At 37.4% G+C, this 9,529-nt stretch overlaps 1 long non-coding RNA gene across 1 annotated transcript; it reads right to left on the bottom strand.

Annotated features, from left to right (window-relative positions):
• Positions 1 to 2,255: 2,255 nt before the first annotated feature.
• LOC131631758 (uncharacterized) lies at positions 2,256 to 3,338 on the bottom strand. Its single transcript, XR_009292803.1, has 3 exons — positions 3,049 to 3,338; positions 2,677 to 2,944; positions 2,256 to 2,374 (listed from the first exon to the last, which is right to left on the bottom strand). It is a non-coding gene; the product is annotated as an uncharacterized LOC131631758 (long non-coding RNA).
• Positions 3,339 to 9,529: the final 6,191 nt, after the last annotated feature.

The raw sequence follows: 9,529 nt of genomic DNA, 5'->3' as shown, positions 1-9,529 counted from the left end.
ATTTCATTTCTAACTCAGAGTTAAGTTGTTCGACCCATAGTTGATACGATCTTCCTCAGTGGATTTAACACCATTCTTTTCTCCAGTGGATCCTATCTCATCAGGCAAATTTTCAGGTTCACTTGGTATTTAATCTTCTTCTACCTCGAATGCTCGAAAGGCTAGCGCCAATCTCGCCTTCGGGTTTAAGACGATTAAATAGGGGCAGCTGTTGCACCCCAAAATTTGCCCATATCTAAATTTATTTATATCTGGCTTATTGCTTTACAATCATTCGTACTAGGTCATTAACACATCATGCATTCATTAAGAATAAATATTGGTTCATTAAATCAGTGATGATGGATCAAAGGACATCAATTGAATCAAGGTTTACTTTCATATTTATTTAGTAATCAAGAGGATTTCCCCATGGAGTTGGACACAATTGTTTGATGCAATATTCGGTGAATCCACTTGGACAAAAATGTTAGCCTATGACGAGTCTTATGACAAGTCTCGTTGAATTTGAGATTTCGATGGTGTTACATTAGTCATATAAATCATCATCACATTATTTCATTTGGAATTTCATTGATCATTATCAAACATCATAATAAAAAGTCAAAGAAAAGTCAACATTATACATGTTGAGAAAATTTACTAAATTTGCATGTTTCATTATTCATTTTGGAAAAATAAATGCATGATCCTTTAATTCATCATCATTTTATTTCATTTGAATTTGATTAATAATTTTCATGCATCATAAATCAAAAGCCAAGGAAAAAGTAAATATTTTGGCACTAAAATACAAAAATAATAAATATTCTCATGCATAACCTAGCATGCATCTCACACTCCTTCAAATTCACACCAAATGCACAATGTATCAGCAATTTGGAGTATATTTCACTAGCTATTTTGCATCAAATTCAAACTTCCCACAAATTATATTTAAATTCAAATAAAATGCACTCACACTTTTCTCATCTTTGAATAATTACAAGTTTAACCCTTAACCTAATTCTAACTCTATATAACAGTACTTTTCACATCAAAAAATCACCCACAACTCACCCTTACCATTGCCAAAACTCTACCAATTTAAATCCTCAAAATTCAAGTTTCTTCACTTTAAAGAAACTTAAAATCTTGACTAATTCTTATGAGTTATTGAGAAATTACGTTTCCATTTTCATTGTATTTAATTCACAGAACCATTATCAACACAGATCACTAACTAAAATAGTTTAAATCAAGATCAAGGGTTTAGTTCGATTTTGAACTCAATTTTGAAGTTTCTCGGATCTTGAATTTGAGTAGAGGATGTTGAGAGGATTCCAAATCTACAAATATTTATGAACTGGAAGCTTGTTTGAACCATCACCGGAGCTTGATTGGAGAGCCACTGCGTTCATCATTGTTGTTGGCGAGTTCTTGAAGATTTCGTTCAAGTAAGCCTAACTCTCGTTTTTTCTTGTGTTTCCAGTGTGTTATGATGTGTATGCATTGTTGCACCCCAAAATTTGCCCATATCTAAATTTATTTATATCTGGCTTATTGCTTTACAATCATTCGTACTAGGTCATTAACACATCATGCATTCATTAAGAATAAATATTGGTTCATTAAATCAGTGATGATGGATCAAAGGACATCAATTGAATCAAGGTTTACTTTCATATTTATTTAGTAATCAAGAGGATTTCCCCATGGAGTTGGACACAATTGTTTGATGCAATATTCGGTGAATCCACTTGGACAAAAATGTTAGCCTATGACGAGTCTTATGACAAGTCTCGTTGAATTTGAGATTTCGATGGTGTTGGTTTGAAGAGAAAGAGGTTCATAAACGCCTTTTAGTTATTAATGCATATTGGGGAGAGAAGACTGTAGAAAGTTGTTTGCAAAGACCTTGTCTTTTGGTCAAAGCCAACTATGGGTTGGACTTTTGACTATAGTCATGGTGACTTCATACCTTTATTTATCATTCTTATTGAATTTTCTCTATTTCAAGATTGCACATTGAAAGAAGGAAAGAGTTTAAACTTTATTCAAGACACCAACGTTTCACAAATAACAGTATGAGTTTCAAACTTTTGTTACTACTACATAGTGTAACAGCCCTCTATTCTACAAAGTTATTCCACATCATATACACCATTACATCACATGGAGATCACAAATTACACAAAAAAAAATGCATTTTTGACATTCTAATCCATTTCATCTTAACTATGAGCTGCTGCCATCAAGCCTAAGGCTGCTGTCAAACCCACGGCTGCTGCTGCCAAGCCCAAAGCTGCATTCAAACACCAAAATCAAATCAGTCCCATATAACTACTCCCACCTCATGCCATTTCCAAAACAGTTATGAAATTGAACAAAGGCCCTGCACGTCCAAACAAAACAATATCATGACTACACTACAAAACCAAATGAACACAATAAACACCACTTGCATATACTTGCAACTTACACCATCCTGCATAGCAAACCATTCACAGCCATATAACATAACCCAAACACATTTCAAAGACCATAACTAACTTCACATACCCTGATAACTAACTTTTCTAAATTCCAAAAATCAATTACAGATCTCCTAACCATCTTATAACAAACTCTAACAGAATGAAACTGGAACCGAACAGATTGTTCAAGAGAAAAGAAGAGAGATCAGAGATAGCTAACCACTATATTTTCTTCACCACCAACCTTCAACTCTTACACCTTCTCTCTAGACTCACACCATCACTTTCTTCTTCATCTTTCAAAACTCCCTCGTGGAACCTTAATCCATCTCCAATTCCCTCTCTATTCTGTTCAATCTCCACACGCAAGCTTCTTCAGTCTTCAATCATTATCTTCCCCAACTCATCAAAAAGCCACCACTGAACCATCTTCAATCTCTCTCTACGTTCTTCATCGCTTCCTCTACAAACAACCACGAAGAACAACGCTTCCACAGAAAAGAAAAGAATAACGGAAGAATCAGAAATAATCAAAAGAAGGGCCAGAATTTCAAGAAGAAGAAGAAGCAATCGGAAGAAAGAGAGAACAAACCTCCTCTGAACCGTGTTCACGCATCATCCACACTTCAATCTTCGTCTTCGCTCTCGTCTCAAACACGATTTAACAATCTTCATGATACTCATCCGCGAATCCGCGCCCACAACAACAACGTTCATCATCTCCATCGCATGAACTAGCCGTTCGCTCGGAGTGGCATCGAGTTGAGATCGAACGAGAAACGAACGGAGAGAGAGCAATCGGAGAGTCACGCCGCCGCGCCGTTCACGTCAAGGAAGGAAGAAGAAGCTCTGAGAATTCCAATCGTCACAAGTAGGAGCCCTAATCCCTCTTTCTATTTCATTATTTCCTTTTGTTAACATTGGAAAATTATGATAATTAATTGACATTAATTGTAATTAACATGAAAACCTTGCATTAATTAGGAAGCGATTAAGAATCTGGTCACGTTAATTTGGTCTAATGCAAAGTCTGATTAATTGAAATTGATGAATTGATAAATTATGGTAGAAACACATGGATCAAACACACAAAACTCTGGGCCTGATTTGCTATTCGTCACCCCCATTGGCCCTAACGCCATTTTTGGCACTTTACAAAATCTGATAACAAAAAAACGTTCCTGGGCCTTGATCTTATTTGGCTCTGCGCCTGTGTTGCTTACTGCACCATCATTTCAACATGCACCCCCTGAATTCACATTCTTGTTCATTTTAGAATCTAGATTTCCTTTACATTTTAATAATAAAAACCAATTTTTCCTATTAATTTTGAGACTTTAATCCAATTTTAGACATAAAAAAAATAATCACTAAAAAAATATTAGTTTTAGGTTATTTGTTTTAGTCTTTTACTTGATTTGTAATTCAATTCCCCTCATAAAAATCAATATAAAAAATAATAGTATTTTACTTCATTTTGTACTATATTTTGACTTGTTACTTTATGCTTTTGTGCAATTTTGTATCATTGTTTACTTGTAATTTTTACTTGTAATTTTGATCTTTGCTTGTGCGTGTAATCTCATTCCTTTAGATTTAGGACCTATAATCTCCATAACTATTAGGTTTAGTCTTTTTTCCTTAAATTCCTAACTTTAGGTAGAAACCATGATAACATTAGGATCTAGAAATTCCCTTTTAAACACTTAGGCTAGTTATTCATCTTAAGCTAGTTTTCTTCTCCTTTTTCTCTTTCAACATTAAAACATTAACAAATAGAGATGCGATCACATTAAGAAAGTGATAGAGAAATGAGTGGGATTCATTCCCTAATCTGTTTCTCAATCACTTAGTGGCATAGAAATGAGTGGGATTCATTCCCTAATCTGTTTCTCGGTCACTACTTAATGGGAGAGAAATGAGTGGGATTCATTCCCTAATCTGTTTCTCGAACATTAACTAATGGGATAGAAATGAGTGGGATTTATTCCCTAATCTGTTTCTCGAACATTACATAATGGGATAGAAGTGAGTGGGATTCATTCCCTAATCTGCTTCTCGATCATTATACATTTTCATGTGATTCGAATTGCAAAGTAAATTCCCTTAAAAAAATACCCAACCAAAACATTTAAAACACTTAATAAAGGCTCAGACCTAAACAAAGTAATGAAGTGGTGCGAAACCTTGTATTGGGTTTTGTTCATCATGAAGTTACATAAAAAACACAAACCAATCTTCTCTCTTCTCTCCCTTGCCTCCGAGGCATTCTTTCTCTTGCCTTCAGGGCATTCTTCCTCCTAATCGGACACGTTACTTCCGCTCCATTCCCAGCTTAAGACTCCAGAGGTCGAACAGCGGAGTGCGAATGTAACTGTTCAACTAAAAAACACAAAAACAAACAAAAACTAAAGAGCCGAACTACGGCGCTCTGATTCCTGAAAAGGATACGTAGGCATTGGGTCGCGGGGCCTAAGCGAGCACAACTATTTATAAACCTTATTTTCCCCGTGTTTCTTTTTCTTTCATTTGCATGCATTCCCTTAGTAATTAAGCTTTAGATTTATACACCCTTAGAATAGAACAAACATAAGTGGATCCTGTGGAGTACCACAGACGTGAGGGATGCTAATACCTTCCCCTCGCGTAACCGACTTCTTACCCGATCTTTGGTCGCAAGACCTTTTCTTATCCTTTCTTTATTCTAGGTTTTCTGATATTCCTTTCCCTCTTTGGGATAAATATATTGGTGGCGACTCTGTTCACATTTCGCGAGCGTGCGACAGCTGGCGACTCTGCTGGGGATCCTGGCTTAGTCGATCCTAGCTTTTGTTTGTTTTCTTTTCTTTGGGTGTTTATTTATTTAGTGCTTTATTGCTTTACTGCTTTATTGCTTTATTTCTTTATGCCTTGCATTTTATTTTCATATACTATGATTATTATACTGTTCTGTTGGGATGGGATGTTACTGATTTGAGGTAAAAGGCCCAATACCCAGGCCAGAGTGATACTTAGGCTACCTAGGATAGAGTGGATAGTCATGACGCCAACAGAATGTCAGGTTCTATTGATTGCGATCATGAGACCCACGACCAGTTGAGGTTCAAATGGGATACCATTGTTGGCATGTATTTGCAACAATGATGGTGTTTCAGGAGAACTGTTAACGCTGGAAACCTGTTGACCTACCTTATACTAGATCACACCTGTGAGAGGGGTTGGGAAATTCTGTTTTGCAGGAAAATATGCCTCCATCCTACCCTATGCCCATTCATACTATCTATCATAATTAACGTCGAACCTCTGAATCTGGAAGGTTCGACCTTATTTGACTTATGCAAAGGTTATCTATCCTGAATCAACGTTGAACCTCTGAATCTGGAGGATTCGACCATCTTTGACTTATACAGAAGTTCTACATCAGTTATCTATCAGAATCAATCAACGTCGAACCTCTGAATTTGGAGGACTCGACCATCTTTGACTTATGCACAAGCTATTTATCCAGAAAGCAACGTCGAACCTCTGAATCTGGAGGATTCGACCATATCTTATTGACCATGAGAAGCTGTTATCCAAGAGGCCTTGATCCTTGATCCTAATTTATGATACATTTGCATCTTCATTAACACTTTGCATTCATGCATGTGCATCCATGGTTACCAAAGACTCTTACCACTCTTCCTCTCCATCAGATCAGTCAAGACGATCCCTCCACACCGATATCTAACAAAAGCTCATAGAAGAAGAATCATGGGGAATTACAAACAAGATCAAGCTACTATCAGAGAATCCCATGCCTCCTCATGAGAGAACCTTCCACCAAATGAGCCTAAAGACTTTATGTTTGTCGGAGAACATTTCATTTGCATAAGGCCAAGCTTGTCATTGTTTAGACTTCTCAAGTATTTTCAATTGTACTATTTTCGTTGTTATCAATTACTTCTTATTGTAAGAAATTCATTCTGTTTGAATAAATAAAAATAATGCAATATACATGTTTTTCTCAAATCATTTCATCTTTGTCATTATGTTCATTGATACTTCACTCATTTTTCTTAAGCAACTAAAAAAGGAGAATGATGAAAATCAAAAAACACATGAACTACTAACCGTATGCTTTTGGAACAAAGATCCTGCTGATGATGTACAGGCATTGTTTCAATTCCTAGACACTGGAGTTATAAGGGAGTGAAACCTTCGTTAACCCCTTTGAGCCTAAGGAGTAGTAGTTTTTTTCAAAAAATACAAAACCCTCAATCTTAACCAGGGGCAGGGTAGACTTCAGTTAGTGCGACCGAGCGCTCAACTTTCAGGTATTCCATCAGAGGATCAATCATATCTCAGATCTCACGACAAAAAAAGAAGAGCACAATCCACAATGGATGTCTCCCATTCACTGAGAAGAAGGCAGTCACAACCTTTTCATCAAGTCAATCACCAAAGTCATGCAACTTGTTCCCGAACGAGACAAAAAAAGAATGAAAAGAAAGTTATGAATCATGATAAAAAAAAAGAAACAATAGCCCGCTAAGTCAAAAGAAAAAGAAAAGCTTTGAAGCGATTGACTTAGGCAAAAATTAGGGCATATCCCGCTGGACAACGAAAACCAAAATCAAAAGAAACTTTCTGTCCAGGCAAAAGTTAGGGAAAGCGAAAGACAAAGCAAAAGAAAAATCCTCCTAGGGACAAGTTGTTGTGACCATCAACGAAAGCACCAAAGGGTGACTGCCACCTTCATCAAAGCCAAAAGATCCTCATCCATCACAATCCTTCCTGAAAGGCGAATACTCGTGTCAAACTAACTGAACGTAGGACTGGAGAACATCACGAAGAGGGGTGGGTTAAGTAGAACTTGAGCCTTTATCCTTTGTTTCTTAAACCGTGAACCCGACCACGTTACAACCCTCAAAAGTCCTAATTGAAGCAGGGTTCATTCCGAAAGCATACAAACTGTAAAATCATGTCAAAACTGACTCCTAATGTTGCTTGTCACTTGTGTTAGTATCAGTACAACATTTTGACAAATAAAAAACTTTTTCCTTTGAGATTAACATGTGCATTGCATTCTCATTATCTTTTTCAAAACAGAATCGTCTATAATCTAGAAGTAAGTACTTGATACCAAGGAAAGTTCAACATTGAAATTCCATCGAGTAGTCTTACAAAGGCAAAGGTTGGTCATCCACAAAGCAAATACCTGAAGCATCCACCTGGTGAAATAGTTCCTTTCAATCTGGGGCATTCATTCCATGATCAATACTGGGGCAGACCATTGCAAATATCCATGATTCAAGCATATTAGAATTCTTTCTCAAGAGCCTGCATGCTGGGACAAACTAGTAACAATTCATCTCTTCATCTTCAATCAAGTGTCAGATATCGAGATAGGTGTCGAGGAGTCAAGCCAAGCACCTCACCTTCGCCAATTCTATCCTTCAAGCAATCTTTCCGCAAGGGAACCCTCCATCCATCCCTGGTATCATGGAAACAATCATTCCACTCATAATCATACATACATCATGCATATCATTGCATTCTCATTATCATTTTCCCCACATGATCCAATCATCATTAAAACAGGGGCATCCACCCTATCTTAAATCAAGAAGAGTTTCTGAACTCCATCCAATCTATTCCATACAAAGCAGAAACCCTGACAGATCAATCAGTGCACTACATATAGAATTCATTGCATCGCATCTCCAGAAGTGCATAAAATAAATCAAACATTTGCATGTGAAGCATAAGCCAAGTTACTCATCAGATGAGGTCCCTACAAGCAATCAATTGATATTCCACTGGATCACTCAGAGTTACCATTGTGGTGTCATCTTCCAAAGTCAACCATGTTCATTTTTCTTCAACCCAGAGTTGATGTTTTACGTTCAACCCAGAGTTGATCTTCCTTTCATCTTTTAACTCCGAGTTAACTATCTTTTCCCACTCAACCCAGAGTTGACGATTATCTTTTATTCAACCCAGAGTTGATCTCTTTCCCACTCAACCCAGAGTTGACGGTTATCTTTTATTCAACCCAGAGTTGATCTTTTTCCCACTCTACCCAGAGTTGACGGTTATCTTTTATTCAACCCAGAGTTGATCTCTTTCCCATTCAACCTAGAGTTGACGGTTATCCTTTGTTCAATCCAAAATTGATTATCCTTTTCCCACTCAACCCAGAGTTGACGGTTATCTTTTGTCCTTTCCCACTCAACCCAAAGTTGACGGTCACCCCTTGTTCAATCTAGAATTGATTATTTCTCTTTCCCACTCAACCCAGAGTTGACGGTTATCTGTTGTCCTTCCCACTCAACCCAGAGTTGACGGTTATCCTTTATTACTTCACACTCGACCCAGAGTTGATGGTTATCTCTTGTATTTTCCCACTCAACCCAGAGTTGACGGTTATCTCTTGTTTTTTCCCACTCAACCAAGAGTTGACGGCTATCTTTTCTTATTTCCCACTCAACCCAGAGTTGACGGTTATCTTTTATCTTTCCCCACTCAACCCAGAGTTGACGGTTACCTTTTGTTCAATCCAGAATTGACGTCTCCTATCCCACTCAACCCAAAGTTGACGGTTATCTTTTGTCTTTCCCACTCAACCCAGAGTTGACGGTTATCTTTTATCTTCCCCACTCGACCCAGAGTTGACGGTTAAATTTTCTCCTTCCCACTCAACCCAGAGTTGACGGTTCTCTCTTGTCCTTTATCACTCAACCCAGAGTTGACGGTTATCTTTTCTCTCCCCCACTCAACCCAGAGTTGACGGTTATTCCTAATTGTTCATCTTTCCTTCTCTCAACTCAGAGTTGATGTTTATCTCTCGTTTTCAACCCAGAGTTGATTTTCTTTCCTTGCTTTCTTTGTCAACCCAGAGTTGATGCCTATATCCCTTCCCTTTATTCTTCGACCCAGAGTTGACCCGCCTTTCTTCTTCAACCCAGATTTGAATTTTATTTCATTTCTAACTCAGAGTTAAGTTGTTCGACCCATAGTTGATACGATCTTCCTCAGTGGATTTAACACCATTCTTTTCTCCAGTGGATCCTATCTCATCAGGCAAATTT

The sequence above is a fragment of the Vicia villosa genome, unplaced genomic scaffold (genome assembly GCF_029867415.1).
Source record: "Vicia villosa cultivar HV-30 ecotype Madison, WI unplaced genomic scaffold, Vvil1.0 ctg.000860F_1_1, whole genome shotgun sequence".
Lineage (NCBI taxonomy): Eukaryota > Viridiplantae > Streptophyta > Magnoliopsida > Fabales > Fabaceae > Vicia > Vicia villosa.
Note: the sequence above shows the minus strand (reverse complement) of the source record. Positions and strands in the feature narration are given on the sequence as shown.